The sequence below is a fragment of the Amblyraja radiata genome, chromosome 1 (genome assembly GCF_010909765.2).
Source record: "Amblyraja radiata isolate CabotCenter1 chromosome 1, sAmbRad1.1.pri, whole genome shotgun sequence".
Classification (NCBI taxonomy): Eukaryota; Metazoa; Chordata; class Chondrichthyes; order Rajiformes; family Rajidae; genus Amblyraja; species Amblyraja radiata.
Genome location: NC_045956.1, coordinates 83,328,518 through 83,347,878, shown reverse-complemented (window position 1 = coordinate 83,347,878; position 19,361 = coordinate 83,328,518). Strand labels below are relative to the sequence as shown.

Below are 19,361 nucleotides of genomic sequence, written 5' to 3'. Positions count from 1 at the left end.
ACTATTATTGTGATACAATAATTTAATTTGCATAGCATTTAAATTTCAAGAAAATCCGTCCAGATCAATGAGCTGAATTTTTGATGATAATTTTTTTTTTTTGTCTAAATCAGATATTAGGCCAAATAATTTCAATTGGTAATGGATGGTAAAATGCACGTTTATCATTATTGCATTTCAAAATAACTAAGTGCATTTATGCAGTCCCTTTTACAATCTCCAAACATTCTAAATTCCTTTAAAATCAGTGTGGTGTTTTGCAAAGCAGGAAACAGAGGGGGGAAAGCGGTTTTGCCACCAAAATGCTTTATTGAAAATGTTTTTTAGAATTCTGAACCCGCTGTTATGGGGGAATGGTGTGTAAATAGTGCTAATGTTTTTAAGGATAAGCTGGGGAGGGAGACAGATAGAGGTTTTGTTATTTGGGATGAAATAAGTTGCATAGCCAGCATCATAGAACTGTTGGATCAAATGGCTGCACGTTTCCTTATCCTGGTAAATTCACCTATCCCTGCATTGCCATCCTTTTTATTGCCTCTGCAATATTCCACGAGGCCTAAACTAATGCAGATTGTGGCCCTGACAAAACTAACACTCACATCATCTTGGACTATGTTGTTTTTATGCTAGATACATATTTATATGTGGAAGTATTTCCATCTGCTGCAAGTTTGTAAACACAAACTCCTTTCAGGACCAGCATGACCTAGAGAGGAGCGTGGCTTGCCTTGGCTCTCTGTAGATATTGAAAAACGAGTGGGCTTCAGCGCACCAACTGGCTGCTTGAAACGCTGCTTGTTGCCATTTATTGGGGACGTGGAAGCATAGTTAGGAATTCAGCAAGCGTGCGGAAATGAGTCATAGGCAATCAATTATTTTTCAAACCAAAGGGATGTAAATCGTGATATGTTCTTCTGGAAGCTTTTACTGTATGTACGATAATATGGACTTGGGAGTAGGGAATGCCATATCAAGCTCCACACATGACAGAAATTAGCGAGTCTAATTAACTGTGAATAATACGAATAGATTTTGGGAGGTTGTAAACAGTTTAGTGTCGATGGGTGAGACAAGTATCAAATGAGATGTAATGTAGACCTGAATTGATACATGTGAGAAAATGTGCACTAAACAATAAAAATGTAAATGGAGTGGAAGAGCACTCATACTTGATTATCCCACGTCCTAATCTCGTGGCCAGGGTGTACATATGTCTACAATGTAAAAAGAGACAGGCCACTTGCAATAAAGGTAATGGCAATTCAGGCTGTGATAAATTGCTTGAGATTTGACAGGCAATTTATGATTCAATTCTTTTTAAATTGTCCATTGCTCTCTGTTTATTGGAATAAAGTGCACCAACTCAAGTCATTGAGAAATGTTGCTTCTCACTGGTGAATCTCTGAGCTGATGTTTTCAGGGCAGTCTTGGAATGGACAGGAATTCTGACTACTCATAGCTTGTCCTCTTAAGCAGGTAGCATACAATAATATGCCTCAACTACCCCCTCTGGCAGCTCATTCCATATACTCCCCGGAAAACGTTGTCCTTCAGGTTCCTGTTAAATCTTGCCTCTCTCACCTCTGGTTTTTGATTCCCCTACCCTGGATAAAAAACTGTGCATTCACCCTATCTATTCCCCTCGTGATTTTATATACCTCTATAAGATCACCCTCAACTTCTTTTGTTCCAGGAAATAAAGCCTTAGCCCGCCCAATCTCTCCCTATGGCTCAGGTCCACTAGTAATTTTTTTCTGTACTCTTTCTGGCTTAACAACATCCTTCCTATTGCAGGGTGGCCAAAACTGAACACAATACTCCAAATGTGGCCTCACCAATGTCTTGTACAACTGTCGCATAATGTCCAAACTTTGGCCTTCATCAGTCAAGATATTGAGTATCAATGTATCAAAAGCCTTCTTGGCCACCCTATCTACCGGTGCTGCCACTTTCAGGGAACTATGTACCAGTACTCCTAGATCCCCTTGTTCTACAACATTCCCCAGGACCCTACCATCCACTACGGAAGGTCCTGACCTGGTTTAACCCCAAAATGCAACATCTCGCACTTATCTGTATTAAACTCGATTAGCTATTTGTCAGCCCAATTGTCCAGCTGATCAAGATCCTGTTGTGATTTTTGATAACCATCTTCACCACCTATGATGCCATCCATTTTAGTGTCATCTGTAAAATTGCTAATCATGCCGTCTACATTCTCATAAACCACAATTAGCATTGGGCCCAGCACTGAACCCTGAGGCACAGACCTCTAGTTCAAAAAATACCCTTCCACCACCACCCTCTGCTTCCTTTTGAAAGGAATAGACCAATTGAATTGAATTGAATTGAATTGAATCCTTTATTTGTCATTCAGACCTTTCGGTCTGAACGAAATGTCGTTGCCTGCAGCCATACATGTAATAATAACAAAACACAATAAACACAAATTAACATCCACCACAGTGAGTTCACCAAACACCTCCTCACTGTGATGGAGGCAAAAGTCTTAGAGTTACTGTCTCTTCCCTCCTCTTCTCCCTCTGCGCCGATGCGATACCCCACCGGGCGATGGTAAGTTAGTCCGCGGTTCAAGCTCCGCGGCCCGGGGGGGTGGTCAAAGCTGCCCGCGCTGTTGCAACGGGTGCTCCGGAAAACAGGCACCAGCCTGTGACCTGCGAGCTCCTGACATTGTCCTCCACTGGCCCGCGGCCGAGCCCAGGATCCAGGTCGCCGCCGCCTCAGCTGCCGTAGCACCGTCTCCGCTCCGCACCGGGCCGTCTATTCATCTATCCTTTTATGTTGAATGTCTCCCAAGTATCTATTCTTGACCCTCTCATTTGTCTCATATACTGTACATGCTGACCTTTTTCTATATTTATATTGATAATGCCCACCTGCCATCTCTCTCGACCACTCCACTGTCAGTAAATTGTCAAGTGTTTATATCCGGTATTCAGAACTCTGTTCCTTGGTCGCTGACAGCACCCAAGCAGCTGCCTCTATCTGAACTGGACTGTTTGCATCTATGGTAACATTTTAAAGCCGAAATAGGCAAGGATCACACATCTGTGATTACCAATTTCCACCGCTGTGTTATAGTACATCGTGTCCATGCTTTTATTACTTCCCTGTGGTTTTCACGTTGGCTTACAGTTACGAAATGCCATGATATTGATATTCTCTTCCTTTTCCGTCTCTGTATCCTCTTTCAAATCCACAAGCCTGAGATATATACATCCCTCTAAATCTGTAGTTGATCCTCCAGTTTAATCACACCATCATTCTTGGTCCTTCCTTTAGCTCTCAATGCACTTGGCACTGACATCGGGCCTCCACCTCTTTTGACTCCTTCCTCACAATGAGCCTCATGCGCTATCTTTTTGGCCAGGTTTTTGCCATCTGCCGTAAAATCTCTCATGTGCCTCTGTGTCGGTTGTTGTTTAAGAAATCCTCATGTAAAACCTTGTGGACATTTTTGCTGTTAGATGCACAACCTAAATACGTTGCTGCTGTTGAAAGAATGGTAGAACCATCATGTTGATGAGAATTCAGGTAGCAGGGCATCAGAACAGGATCTTCCCAATGTACCAGCACTCGGCTGAAATAGAGTCCATACCCATGGTCCAATGTTTTGGGGACCAGCGGGATGGATTTGCCATGGGGCTGAGAGGCTGCAGGCATCTTCCGCCAAGTGGCAATTTGCTGTGTGACCGCATTTCTGACTTGCTAGCTGTTCGGATTTACGAATAGTTCTCAGGAAGGGAACCCTGTCGTAACCTGGGAATGACTCGTATGAATGAATCTACTGCCATCCCCTCCCTTGCTCCATCCCACCGCCCCTTCCCAAGCAGCTTTGTTTAAATCTTAATAAACCCTCAGGTTTTGAAAGTGAACATGACTACGTTCAGATGAGTGAAGATTTGTTTTCACTGAGCTGCCACATGCTGCAGGGAGACAATTCTTTCCAATTGGGTATCCAGTCATCATGAATCCAATTACAGTGTAAGCATTCTTCTCTGTGCCGGCTTTGCGACTGGCTTCAACAAGCTGCAGCCCTCTCAGGAATAATTTGCCTAACGGGGTAGTGAGAGTGGGGGTGCGTTGCTCATTTCTTTCTGAGTCTGCCGGTTAAAATTAGATTTGTTGCACTGCCCTATTTTTAATTTGCTTCCACCGTAGGGGTAAGTGTTGGGAGGGGAGTGGCTGGATTGGTTTTACAGCACTGCTCATCTGTGCTTACAATACTTTCTTGCACCAGTAACTCACATTTCCCATTTTAATTGGTGACTCAGATCTCCAGTAGCTTTGGAAGAATTAAAAGCGTGAACAGCGTCTAACTTCGCTTCCTTCCAGCAAGCGCGTACAACTCCGAAAAATAATTGGCACAATACTAACATCAATTATTCATATATTTGCCATTGCCTGCTGTCCCACTTTATTGAAGAAGAAGATGTGTGATGAAATAGAGCAATGAGTTATTATTGTTATTATCCACTAATATTTTCCTTATGGCACTGAATACGCGATCAGCAAAAATTACTTTGGAAGTCGCCTCTGTTTTCAGTACACAATTAAAAAAACAGCTGGGTTTCAAGCGGGCTGGCAAGACAACGAGTCCTCGGGAAAGGCTCCACAGATTTATAATGTCATTTTAAATTGGTCTTAATTAAGTAGCCTTTTACTTCATGTATGGAATTGTAAATGTATGTATAAATTATAATCTCTTATTGGTTAAATTAGGTTTTCATAAATATGTTGCTTTCACCAAATGCTGGGTTATTTAAAGGCAATTTTTTGCAGTACGGTTTGCTGTTAACATTGGATTTCTTAACCACTACACTACATTTAGCATACTAATAATGTCCGAATGAAATTGCAAAATTCACCCCTGATATGAGTCACATGCAGACCTTGAGATTTAAAAGTTTTCATTAACTACATTTCTCCTTGTGTATGATCAACTTTTCATATTATTCATACATTGTGAAGAATGGGGAATGATTTAGGATTATCAGAATTTTGCTTCCTCATGCCATGCTAAACTCCCAATGGTATTAGTGTGTGGCTTGGAAGTCAACAATTCCAAATAAACTGCTGGTTGCTTCTTGATAGCGTGTTTATTCCACATTCATCTGAAGCTGCGTGGCATTTCTTCATAAAATCATAGTTTGCACATTGTTTTCTCATTCGCTTTAGTAATTCAGAAATTAATAATTATTCATTTATTCTTGTGTTTATAGTTAACATAAAGTCAGGCTATTGGAACATGAGAGGATACATAGGGATTCAGGAAAAGAGAAGAAGGAAAAACCTGCTTGGCCAGCCTCAATATCACACAAACCTTTCAGTTATTCTCCCTGAGAGAAAATACTACAAATCAAAGCTCTCCTGGAATTGGAGACGGGAAATAATTAGCATTCATAGTGGCATTCAGATGATAAATTTATTTTTAATGATTAAAATTTAAATTTGCCACTTTCATTCTGTTCAGTGTGAATCATGGATGTTGGAATTATTAGCCAAGGAGTTGTTACTGATTTAGCCGTCTCAAGTGTTACATCATCAGCTGTTACGGTCATCAGCCATCTTTACTCTTCCTGTCATCATTTGCACTTTGGGAGGAGGTTAGATAAGTACATGGATGATTTCTTCCTCCAGAAGAAACCATAAATGAGTAGGAAGGAATTGCAGATGCTTGTTCAAACCAAAGTGATTGATAGACTATTATTTGAGGTTATTATTGAATCATTTTAAGCTCCCAATAGATTCAGTATATTATTTAATTCTCAGAAGTGAAAAGACTACTTATTTCTAAAAAGCACTATGCTCAAAATTCCTCTGTGACTTTTTATTATTGCTACAAGGAGGATACAACAATGTAAGATGGATGATGTCAGATAACTGCAGACCTTTTTTTCTTGTACCCATGTGTGCCTGATGGAGGAAACTGCCTCCATAATAATGAGAGTCCCGACCCTATACGTCGTCTATCCATGTTCTCTAGAGATGCTGCCCGACCCACTGAGTTTCACCAGCATTTTGTGTTTTTTTCTGCATCCATTGTCTGTACCCATTTCATATTCGTTTTTCAAAGTCATTAGTCAGCCATCACAAAAGTGAAGAGATACGAAGTTCTTCCACAAACTCGAACAGAATGTTCTTTAATTTAATATTACTTCATGCAATGAAATTCAGTTTGCTTCATGCTTAAGGATTGCTTAAACATGACAGGCTCAGGTAGTATCTGTAGAGATGTTGATTGATCAGGACTTGGACATGGATGGCATGTCGTGAATGGCATCACATTTACTTAAGGCAGGCGGCCACATAATGATGGCACAGATGAGGAAGTTAGTGTAGAGCCTATTGTGTTGGGCAGTGTTCTGGAAGAGAAACAAAGCAGTTTTGTCGATGGTGTAGACATCTGTTCTGAAAGTCATCCTGGGCTTGCTTATATAACACTAAAGCTGCAAACAGTCCAATGCAACTTTAAATGTTGCCAGGGAGAGGAATGAAGTACCGGGAATTCTAGCAGCGTTGGTACAGCCAGAAAATCACTAGGCAAGCTCAGAAAATAAGTGCAGGGTGTAGGCTCTTGTGCAGCAGTCCCAAATTTATTGCACTCCCCAGCGGTAGACCAAACTAGCATGATCTGAGCAATTACTTCATATAGCTGACAGTTTCTTTGCATTTATTCTCCACTTCGGATGCTTTCAGTTGTTTTTCAAAGTTTGACTCATTTATTATGCATATGTATATTTCAAACAGTTTTTTTTGCGAGCAATTTTCCCCCACAAAACAGCTCCTCTAGAGAGGTGCAGAAAACCTTCTAATCTCTGGTCCTACTTGAGTCTTGCTAATTTTGCATTCATATGAGCTAATTTATTGCAAACCAAGTTAAACGACCATCTTAAATGTGGATGATCTACGGTATTCCTCTTATGCGCAAGCATGTGTCAATGCAGCAGCTTAGTTTTAGAAGGGATCTGTGAAATGTCAAATTTTGGGGTCAGAAATTGCTTATCATCTTGGAGGCAGTTTGTAGTCTTGGTTACTGCCTTTTGGCCTGTACTCTGTCCTCCATGTTTCCCAAGCAATCCTTGCCTGAGTTTGGCTATAGGGGTGTGGAGGTATTCGGTGTGCTCTGGGAAACTGCAGGATTACTTCAGGAGTCTGAGTCCTAATTGCTTAGGAATTACGCACGGTCGGTATATGTTTTGGTGTGAAATGTTTTGCTGTTTACTACTTGTTCACTCATTATATATATTAGTTTGGTAAAATTTGTTGGCTGAGAGATTTTAATGTACATTTCTGTTGAAACTACGTGATTGCAAAAGAATGCTTTCCTAAGCAAGTTTGCATTTAATTCTGAAATTGAATGGGAACCTTACAAGAATATATGCCGTTCCAACCAATTTTTCATGAGGTTCAAACTATTTATTTATTTGCAGTTTATTTTTACTCAAGATTTCAGTATCTGCAGTCCTTGTGGCTTTAAATATTGTTTGGAAGTGCAGTTACGTATGCTTGCCTTGTTGCCATTGGGTTTTTTTCCAGAGGTACTTGTCAGGCTCTGGCGTTCTTGGTTTCAAGGAATATTGCAATTCAGGGAGAATGAAGTTCATCAATAAAACTACAAAGATTTGTGCATTTCTGGTGAAATTACATAATTGCAAGGGAATGCTTTCTTCAGCAAGTTTACGTTTAGTCATTTTACCTTCAAAGTTTTATCCTGAGTAATAAGGTGCTGCTTATAGAAGAGTAAAGTCTGGTTACCTTGTTAGGGAGCAAACGGATCTAGTTACAACTATTTAAAGATGCTCGCCTGTCTGTTGCCCACCCAATTTATATTTAAGTATTAGTTGCTTTTCAATGAAGTGATCTCCTCTGCTTTCCAAATATTTGATTGTTAGTATATCCCAATGGTATTTTCAAACTATTAAACCAAATCAATGCTACATAATTAAATCACAATCAATCTTATTATTTACTGCTTTTAGGCTTGCTCCCAAATACAATAAATCAATAGCACATCTTAAGCTACAGTTTCTGCTTCGATCATTTTGTCGAAGTCCATTTTGCTCGTTGTATCTGCATGTGTTTGTTTAATCTTTTCAAAATGGCCCTGGTAAATATCGGTAAATATTAAGAAGTTATATTCAATGGCCCTGACCCTGGTAAATATTGAGAAGTTATGACCTAATGTGAATTCTCAAGATACTATCTTTTACACCATAAAGAACTAGTTGTAATTACATTACATATATTCCACTTTGTGTCAATTCTATCTATACTCAAATAAATGAATATATTCAACGGCCCATTTGACACAAGCAGGCCATCTTACATGTATTGTCTGAACTAATGTATTTCCGTGCAGCTGATTACAAACTATTTCTGCATTTTGGCTTCAAGTGAAGGCAGAACCTCTTCCACTGGAAGCAATCAGCTTTCCATTTGCACGTTAAGCTTAGTCATAATACTTTTAATATTTGTGGTCCCAAAGTTAGTTTTTTCCCCAATGACTTGAACATTTGTCCTATAAAATGCAGCATATGCCCACTGAGTTTTTCCTCTTCTCCTGAAAGAGAATAGTAGTCCATCCAGCAGAGCCTGTTGACTCTCCATGGCTGTATTGCTGAGATTAGTCAAGGGTGTTTATTGTCATATGTACTGAAACAGACCAATGAAATTCTTACTTGGAACAGCACAATAGATATGTAAACGTATAACTCTGTAAAAACCATGATTATCAACAAAAAGTTTCAGTATATAAACAACAAACAATAATAGTACAAAGACTAAAGCAAGTCTATGTAGTTCGGAGCTTAGTTGAGGTTGCAGTGCTTTAATGGAGTGATGATTGTTTGGAAGAAGCTACCCCTGAACCTGGATGTTGCAGTTTTCAGGTTCCATCCTTCTTCGCAATGGCAGAGTGAAATGAGAGTGTGGCTATGGTGGGGTGGGTGTTCGAGTTGCCGAAGCAGCCCATGATGCACCCAGTCAATATGCTCTCTACTGTACACCTGTAGAAGTTCAAGAGAGTATTTTCGTTGACATATCGAATCTCTTCAATTTTGTAAAGAAGTAGAGACATTGATGTGGTTTCTTTAGGATTGCATGATCCAGGATAGATCTTCAGTTATATGCACACGCAGGAATTTGAAGTTTTTGACTCCACAACCGACCTGTCGACGAAGATTTGTGGATCTTTGGCCTTTCTCTTCTAAAGTCAACCATCAGTTCCTTGCTTTTACTGACGTTGAGAGCAGGATTGTTGTTCTGGCATCATTTGGTCCGTTGATCGATTTTGTTCATATACTCTGACGTCATCATCCCTAATTCATCCAACAACCGTGGTGTTGCCAAATTTGTGGAGTTGGAACTGTATCTGGCTACACAGTCATGAGTATAGAGCAAGTAGAGCAGGGGCCTTGAGGTGATCCTGTGCTGATCGAGGAAGAATTGTTGCTGCCGATTAGTACTGATTGTGTTCTGTTGATGAGGAAGTCGAGGATCTAGTTGCAGGGCCAGTTCCCTGAGCTTGATTACCAGTTTGGAGTGGATGATTGTGTTGAATGTAGTCTATGAATGACAGCCTGACATGTTTCCTAATTGTCCAAGTGGTCCAGTGCCAGAGTTGAGAGCCAGCGAGATCACATCCTCTGTTGACTTGTTATGGTGGTTCACCCCCCTGAACGATCTTCTCAAATACAGGAATTTCACTGCAAATCAATATATTTGATTTCTGATGTTCTCCAAAAGAGATAATAATAATAATAATAATAATAATAATAATAATAATAATAATAATAATAATAATAATAATAATAATAATAATAATAATAATAATAATAATAATAATAATAATATCTTTTATTGTCATTGTACATAAGTGCAATGAGATTTGGGTTTGCAGCTTCCATCCGATGTCATACTTAAATAACTAATACAATTTAGATTTAGATACCCCGAGAAACATGGTTTGTAAAAATAACATTACAACAGTAAAACAGTTCAAACAGACTAAAGTGCAGATGTGTCTGTGCGACGTGACCATCCGAGGGAGACAGTCCATGGGGGTGGGGGGCACTCAGCAGGGCCGGTTCAGAGCCACTATAGCTCTGGGAATGAAGCTGTTCCTGAGTCTGGAGGTTCGGGCGTAGAAGGCCTTGTAACGTCTGCCGGAGGGAAGTAGTTCGAACAGTCCATTACAAGGGTGTGAGGAGTCTTTATGGATGCTGATGGCCTTCCTGAGGCACCGTGTGCGGCAAATCCCATCCAAGGCTGGTAGCGGTGTCCCAATGATCTTCTGCGCTCTGTGGATGACGCGCTGAAGAGCTCTCCTCTCCGCCTCCGTGCAGCTGAGATACCACACAGAGATGCCATACGTTAATATGCTCTCTGTGGTGCAGCAGTAGAAGGTTGACAGCAGCTGTTGGGGCAGACCAGTCTTTTTTAAATGTACTCAGGAAGAACAGTCGTTGCTGTGCCTTTTTGACCAGCGCAGCGGTGTTGGTGGACCATGTGAGATCCTCTGAAATGTGAGTGCCCAGAAACTTAAAGCTGGACACTCTCTCCACACTGTCGCTGTAAATGGAGATTGGGGCGTATTCTCCATTATGTGACCTCCTGAAGTCAATAATCAGCTCCTTGGTCTTGGAGGTGCTTCTTTGTCAAAGATTATGTGGATGTAACAGCTGTTATCATGCACAGAATTCAAGCTATCAGATTACACTCTTGGACTGTGCCCTAATAATAATGTTTCTCAATATTTGAGTGAGTACACGGAACGGAAATGATGGATATCTGAAATACAATGAAGGAACTCTACCTAAACTGTTAACATATAAAACTGTTAATCTACTTAAGGTGTTAACCTTGTTGAATCATAAACCAAAATGAGCTATTAACCTACTTGAGGTGTTAATCAACTAAACCATATGAATTTTTAATATTTCTGCCCATGAATGTTGATCGGCCTGACATTTATTGCCTTCATTTTCTTTTTAATGTGGGTTAATTGCAGAGTATTTGATGACATCCGAGATTTTGTGTTGAGAATATATGACCAGATACCCCGTTGTTACTCCTTTGTTACTTATTTGTTACTCCTTCTTTCGATTCTGAGCTCTTGTGAAGTGGGAAGTCTCGTTACTTTCCTGCTGATCCTCTCACAATCGTGTGCATTGAGAGAATAGACGCAGTCTAATCTGAGTTACATCCCATGCCATATATGGCAGATCCCATGTTGTGGGGCCGACAACTATTCATCTGAATTAGCAGGAGAGTTGGGGGGTGAGGTTTGGTACAACAATGTGCAGCTGACCATGTCTCCTGTAGTGTACGTTACTGCAGTCATCAACCCGATGCTTTGTGCAAAAGAGTACGATGAATGTGCTTTGCTGATTAATGATATATTAGATGATGAAACACATCTACTTGAAAGATTCATCAACGAGTTACCAGCACCACCATTAGAGCAGGGTTTTGTTTTCAATGCTTGTAGATCTTAAAATGGTAGCGAATTAGTAGAGCAAGTAAGAATTTGCTTTCTTCGTGTCACATGCAGGACATGAATATAGTCGGCTTTGGAAAAAAAATCTTATCCAGTCAGATGGTGTCTGATTATAGTTTGGTCCTGAGAAATGGAAGGACAAGTAACCATATAACCATATAACAATTACAGCACGGAAACAGGCCATCTCGGCCCTACAAGTCCGTGCCGAACAACTTTTTTCCCTTAGTCCCACCTGCCTGCACTCATACCATAACCCTCCATTCCCTTCTCATCCATATGCCTATCCAATTTATTTTTAAATGATACCAACGAACCTGCCACCACCACTTCCACTGGAAGCTCATTCCACACCGCTACCACTCTCTGAGTAAAGAAGTTCCCCCTCATGTTACCCCTAAACTTCTGTCCCTTAATTCTGAAGTCATGTCCTCTTGTTTGAACCTTCCCTATTCTCAAAGGGAAAAGCTTGTCCACATCAACTCTGTCTATCCCTCTCATCATTTTAAAGACCTCTATCAAGTCCCCCCTTAACCTTCTGCGCTCCAGAGAATAAAGACCTAACTTATTCAACCTATCTCTGTAACTTAGTTGTTGAAACCCAGGCAACATTCTAGTAAATCTCCTCTGTACTCTCTCTATTTTGTTGACATCCTTCCTATAATTGGGCGACCAAAATTGTACACCATACTCCAGATTTGGTCTCACCAATGCCTTGTACAATTTTAACATTACATCCCAGCTTCTATACCATATTAGCGACTATGGATGATGTTATCTATTGAGTACTGTGTTAAAGACCTACGAATTTCATGGTTGCGTTTCAGTATATATGACAATTAAACACTCTTGACTTGCCAGTATATAGACATGAGGAAAAGGTGAGGCAGAGGATAGTAGGCAATAAATGGAATCAGATGGGCTGGGTTGGTCCAGGCGTTGGGGAGTGATAAGCAGATTCCATTTTGGTGTAAGGGTGGGGAGTGTTGACACAGGAGCTAGTAGGTGATAGGTACAAACATAATCAAAGGAAAAAACAGACAACATTCAATATTAACGACTAAGGTGTTGTTCTTCTAGTTTGTGTTTGGATTGTCATTTCAACCTCCCATTCCCTCTCTGCCCTCAGCCTTCTCCATTGCTACAGTGAGACCAAACGTAATGTAGAATAGCACCTCATATTTCGCATGGGTAGCCTACAGGCCAATGAATGGTATGTACAGTGAGTTGTCCAATTTCATGTAATCCAATCCCCATGTTTCTTTTTCACTCCCACTTGTCCACTCAGGCTCTCGCTTTGTTAACCTTTCCCAGCCCCCTCCCCCTCCCCCTCTCCCTCCCCCTCTCCATTGTTGTCTCAAATTATCAACTTCCTACATCTGGTTCCCTTTACCTGTCACTCGCATACCTATCACACTTGATGTCTTCTCCCTTTGTTCACCTCTGCTATCTGCTCACCCAACTGGTTCGATTTGCTCATCAAGACAGCATGTTTGGAGGGAAATAGACAATCGACGTCTTGGGTCAGGACCCATCATATGGACTGAACATGTTGAGGTAAAAACATTCGGCCCTTCGAGCCAGCACCGCCATTCAATGTGATCGTGGCTGATCATCCCCAATCAGTACCCCGTTCCTGCCTTCTCCCCATATACCCTGACTCCGCTATCTTTAAGAGCCCTATCTAGCTCTCTCTTGAAAATATCCAGGGAACCGGCCTCCACCGGCCTCTGAGGCAGAGAATTCCACAGACTCACAACTCTCTGTGAGAAAAAGTGTTTCCTCGTCTCCGTTCTAAATGACTTACCCCTTATTTTTAAACTGTTGCCCATGGTTCTGGACTCCCCCAACATCGGGAACATGTTTCCTGCCTCAAGCGTGTCCAAACCCTTCACAATCTTATACGTTTCAATAAGCGGCGCGTCTCTTGTCAGCAGCGGCCTCTGCAGTCCGTCTGTGTTTTTTTTATTTTTTGTCTCGTTTTTATGTAGTTTTTATTATTTTTTTTTTGGGGTATGTGGGTGGGGGGGAGGGGGTAACTTTAAAATCTTTCCCTGCACGGGAGACCCGACCTTTTCTTTGTCGGGTCTCCGTTGTCGTTGGGGCTGCAACGTGGAGCGGCCTCCAACAGGAATGACCTGGGGCTCCAGTTGTGGAGCTGCCGACTACTCACCTCACCGTCGCGGAGCTGGCCGAGTCCGGAGCAGGTGGAGCGGTGGTGGAGCAGTGTGCTCTCAAGTATTGAAAAGTCTGATTTATCTCTTTCACTGCAGACCTGCTCTTGTTCTTTCCCAGTTGAGTACCCATTACTTTGGGGACATACACAATGTGTTTCCTTGCACTTAAAATCTTGGCATTCACTGGTGATATCTCGTATTGATCACCTTCAACCCCTTATAAAACTATGCTTGTCACCATAGACAAGAACTGTTTTCTAAGCAAGAACATCATTCTCTTTAGAGTAAGTTTATATTTTTCTATCAAGGGCAAAGGCTGTGCACGGCGAGCACTGAGATGTTTCCGAGTCAATATTTATGTGCTGCAGCAACATAGTTGTCAGCAGTATTTCTGAAGCAAAGGATGATATTTTCAGACCACCATGAATTCAGACCACCTAGAATTTAGATTGTATTGATCTAAAAAGAAATGAACTGGTCTTAAAGTCTGACCATGCTCTCTAATGGGGAGTTGGCTGTGAATGATTGGGAGTAATTATTTTGACCCGAGTGAGAATGCAAAATGAGCCGTAGAGATCTGGCTGGCTTTCTACATCTCCCAATCTCTGTTCATGGCAACGGAGGTGATGTATACAATATACAAATTTATTTGTCATTTGAGCCCCAGTGAGACTCAAACGAAATTTTGTTTCCACAGCCATACAAACAAAAACAATGTCCTACAGACATACACACAATTAAGTTCACACAAACATCCATCACAGTGAACCCACTGTGATGGAAGGCAAAAGTCTTTTCTCTGCCCTGCTCTCCATGTCTCTCCCGATGTCCAAGCCCCAGGCGGGCGATGATAAGTCCCACGGCCATTTTAGGCCGTGCCGGGCGATTTACGGCCCCGCTCCCGGTCTAGAAGTCTCGAAGTTGGAGCCCCCGGCGGGCGCTGTAATGTCCCACGGCCACGAAGCCGTGCCGGGTGATGTATGACTCCGCTCCGGGTCGTTCCAAACCCCGCGACACGGCTGGAGAAGTCGCGTTGCGGGAGCTCCGGGAAGCGGTCTCTCTCTCCCCCCGGACCCGCGAGCTCCCGATGTCCCAGTTCACCGGACCTGCGGCTGCGTTGCTGGAGCCTCCGAGCCCCAGGAGTCGAGTCGCAGCAGCGAGTCACCACCGCTCCCCACGTTCCGAGGCCGGCCAGCCCCACGATGGTGAGTAGTCCGCAGCGCAGTCTCCCGAGCCCCCGGGTCGTTCAGGTTGGAGGCCGCTCCACGGTGCTAGCATTGCGATGGCCTTTTACATTGTTACACTGTATGACTTGTTACATCACTTTGTATCCGTCAGGTTGGCAGTGCACAGCCCAGAAAGGCCAAAGGAATCCAGTGACTCCTGCCTGGAAGTACACTTGAGTGCACTACTGTTATAAAGCTTATCGTAAGTCAATAGACAATAGACAATAGGTGCAGGAGTAGGCCATTCGGCTCTTCAAGCCAGCACCGCCATTTAATGTGATCATGGCTGATCATCCCCAATCAGTACCCCGTTCCTGCCTTCTCCCAATATCCCCTGACTCCGCTATTTTTAAGAGCTCTATCTAGCTCTCTCTTGAAAGCACCCAGAGAAACTGCCTCCACCGCCCTCTGAGGCAGAGAATTCCACAGAAGTAATCGCTGAACATCACAAATGAAGCAAGGGCAAATGTTAGAAATGTTCTTCAGATGGCGCTTAGTTGAACTAACATCACAATGGGGCAAGATTGAATTTGATTGAACACTATTTTATTTTAATTGAAAATACTTTAAATTTTATTTTTGTTTGTTTTTGATCCTGGTTAACTTTTTTCTCACTTATCTCAATTTGTAATTGCGCTTTTTATATATCCGGCGTGCGGCTTTCTCGAAAGTGCAAGCTCTTCCTTCAACCTTAATGTTATCTATATTAATAAACATCTGATCTTGACCACTTCCTGTTGTTCTGTATATTGATTTTAGAAAAAACGCTGTCACTTACAGCTGTGATTTTTGGCCATCTTACTCAGAGTCCCCCTCCGCTGCGCAGGACAAGAGGATTTTTCCCATCGATGAAAAATAAAAGTTATTAATTCTTAAATAATGTTGAGATTCTCTCTCCTGAAGGCCACGCCCCTTCCGGAGGGACTATAAAACCCGGAAGTGTTGAGTACCTCAGTCAGTCTCTGCAAGATGGGGGAGCGAGAGGGTCATGTCTCAGTCTGAGCTGTGAATAACACTGAACACGTGTCTACTAAACTGTGAATGTGGTTTTACTGACCTTGACTGCCCTTAATGTGGTTTGAAAATGGAAATGTGGTTGGTTTAAAATAAAGCACAGCAAATGGTTGGTGGTGGTTGCTTTGAAATAAGGCGCAGCAAATGAAATTTGCTTGAAATGGTATGAAACTGCATTTGAATGTGGTGGCCTTGCACCCTGCATGAAATGGTATGAAACTGCATTTGAATTTGGTGGCCTTGCACCCTGCATGAAATGGTATGAAACTGCATTTGAATTTGGTGGCCTTGCACCCTGCATGAAATGGTATGAAACTGCGTTTGAATTTGGTGGCCTTGCACCCTGCTTGAAGTGGTATAAAACTGCACTTGAATTTGGTGGCCTTGCACCCTGCTTGAAGTGGTATGAAACTGCACTTGAATTTGGTGGCCTTGCACTGCTTGAAGTGGCATGAAACTGCACTTGAATTTGGTGGCCTTGCACCCTGCTTGAAGTGGCATGAAGCTGCACTTGAATTTGGTGGCCTTGCACCCTGCTTGAAGAGGCAGGAAACTGCACTTGAGTTTGGTGGCCCTTCACCCTGCTTGAAGTGATAGGAAACTGCACTTGAGTTTGGTGGCCTTGCACCCTGCTTGAAGTGGAATTTCAAGGAATAGCCGTGAGTCAACTGCCAGCCCACCAGCCATGAGTGCGCTACCAGCATATCAGGCTTCAGTGACAGCTGCCACCCCAAGAATCCATTTGGCCCACAATGTCCATACTAGCCCTCTGGAAACCAGTTCCTTCAGCCCACAACACCCATACGCGCTCCAGAAAGCCCCCCCACTGGCCACCAATATTGGAATTGGTGGTGAGATGGAATATTGCTTTTCCCCGAAGCCAATCTACCTGCATGTTCCAACTTAATAAGCAAACTTGGATGCTTGGTCCCCGATCTCCAGCAAGAATTCTACATTCTAAGAATTCTAAGCATTGAGGTGGTATCACACAAAACCTTGCAGCTAAGAAGCACATCACAGTCACTGACTGACTTCTGTTTAGGGAGAAATTAATATAACCATCACACATTTTTTAGAGGACATTGTTGGAAATTAAGAAGATTTAATTTAAATCCCTTTGTGTGATGCAACAAATGAATTGCTGTTTAACTTGTAGCATCAATGATTTTGTGGGAAAACAGTACAAGTTGTGTCGTCCTAAGAACCGACAGACAGCAATGATAAATGGCCAGTAACTCTTTTAGTGGAGTGCATGCAACACCAGGGTACAAGCACTAAGGTTCAGTGCCGAAGTAAGCGAGTGTATCCAGCTCAAGGGAATCTCTGTCCCATTTCTGCTCAAAGTGGAGCAAGAGAATTTGGGATGATAGACACGGGCTGGAGCCTATGCACCCAGAGAACACTGAAGCTGGCAATAAAGAGGTCTTTTTCAGATTGGCTGCCAGTGCCTAGCGGAGTTCCGCAGGGGTCGGTGCTGGGGCCGCTACTCTTCACGTTACATATTAATGATTTGGACGAGGGGATTGAAGGCTTTGTGGCCAAGTTTGCAGATTATATGAAAATAGGTGGAGGGGCAGGTAGTGTAGAAAAAACAGGGACTCTGCAGAAAGACTTGGACGGGTTGGGAGAGTGGACAGAGAAGTGGAGGATGGAATATAGTGTAGCAAAGTGTGGAGTCATGCATTTTGGTAGTAGGAATAAAGGCGTAGACTATTTTCTAATTAGGGAGAGAATACAGAAATCGGAGGTGCACATGGACTTGGGGGTGCTGGTGCAGGATTCCCAAAAAGTGAATCTAAAAGTCGAATCAGTAGTAAAGAAGGCAAAGTCATTTATTTCAAGAGGGCAAGAATACAAAAACAGGGATGCAATGCTGAGGCTCTATAAGGCACTGGTCCAGCCACATTTGGAGTATTGGCAGCAAATTTGGGCACCATATCTGACGAAGGATGACGAAGGTTTACAAGAGTGATCCCAGGAATGAGTAGGTTAAGATATGATGAGCATTTGATGGCACTGGGCTTGTAAGGTTTTGAGGGGCATTGGTAGATTAAATAGTCAGAATCTTTTTTTCCTAGGGCAGGGGAGTCTGAAACTAGAGGGCACATGTTTAAGGTGAGTCGGTAGAGGAGCTCTGGTTGGTTGGGGTGGTGGGTAGGGGTTGGTGGTGAATATCTGGAGTCACCTGCCAGATGAGGTGGTGAGACAGATACACTTACAATATTCAAACGCTGTTTAGACGTGCACTTGAATAGGGAAGATATTGGGGCATGTTGGCTGAATGTGGACAAAGTGGATCAGCATGGATAGGCATCGCTGACTGTCAGCATGGGGAGGTGGGTCAAAAGGACCCATTTCTGTGATGTAAATTCCAATGATGCTATGTTTTTTTCTTCTTTTTATATTGAGTCACAATTAAAATATGAAATTCAACTTCTCAAAAATCTACTCATCCTGCATTGAAGTTAATTAAGCATTCAGATTGTGCCCGCATTAATATGCTATTCCCATTACTCCATTGACAGGTGGTAGTCACTAATTACTTTGTGACTTCCTTGTTTGTCTGAGCTTTGTTGATGTTGCATTTATTCTTGATTTGAATTTGATATTGTTGGGGATTTGACATTATTTCAGGTAGTCACCTTCGACACCACACAAGGTACTCAGATGCAAAGGTGAGATTAGTGGGTGATCTACCTTTAAGAGGCACATTGCCTGACCGGGGAAAAGGGCCACTTAGATAACCATGTATAAGTACATCAGCCACTCCATTTACACTCCATTAACACCCCCACCTTCTTTCCCCCGTCTCCTCTGTGCCCACATGGACTTGCACCTATTTCTCCCCTCTCCCTCCAGCCACATCCCATCTCTGGCTTCACAATTCGCAACTCTTCAATCTTTTTGTCTCACATCTTGTTTTAATCTCCGGCCTTTGCTCCAACCATCTGTCTATCACAAACCCTTCTCACCTGTGTTCACCTTTTACCTGCCACGCTTTGTCCTGCCTTTAATCAGAGGATGGTGAATCTGTGGAATTCATTGCCACAGAAGGCTGTGAAGGCCAAGTCAATGGATATTTTTAAGGCGGAAATTGACAGATTCTTGATTTGCAAGGGTTTCAGGGGTTATGGGCAGAAAGCAGGGAAAGAGAGGGAAAGATAGATCAACCATGATTAAAGGACGGAGGAGACTTGAAGGGCCAAATAGCTTAATTCTGCTCCTTGAACTTATGTCTTTCTGAACATGAACCCTCCTCTCTCCCAACTCCCCACCGCCCCCCAACAATCAGTCTGAAGAAGGGTCCCAACCCAAAATGTCACATATCCATGTTCCACAGAGTTGCTTCCTGACAAGCTGAGTTGCTCCAGCACTGTGAATCTTTATTTCTCTTCACACTAAAGCTCTGTGAAAATTGTGTAG

The 19,361-nt window shown here is 42.4% G+C and overlaps 1 protein-coding gene across 9 annotated transcripts in view; it reads left to right on the top strand.

Annotated features, from left to right (window-relative positions):
• Positions 1 to 19,361, top strand: part of ldb2 (LIM domain binding 2) — a 509,983-nt gene that overhangs the window by 337,952 nt on the left and 152,670 nt on the right. The window lies entirely within an intron of this gene.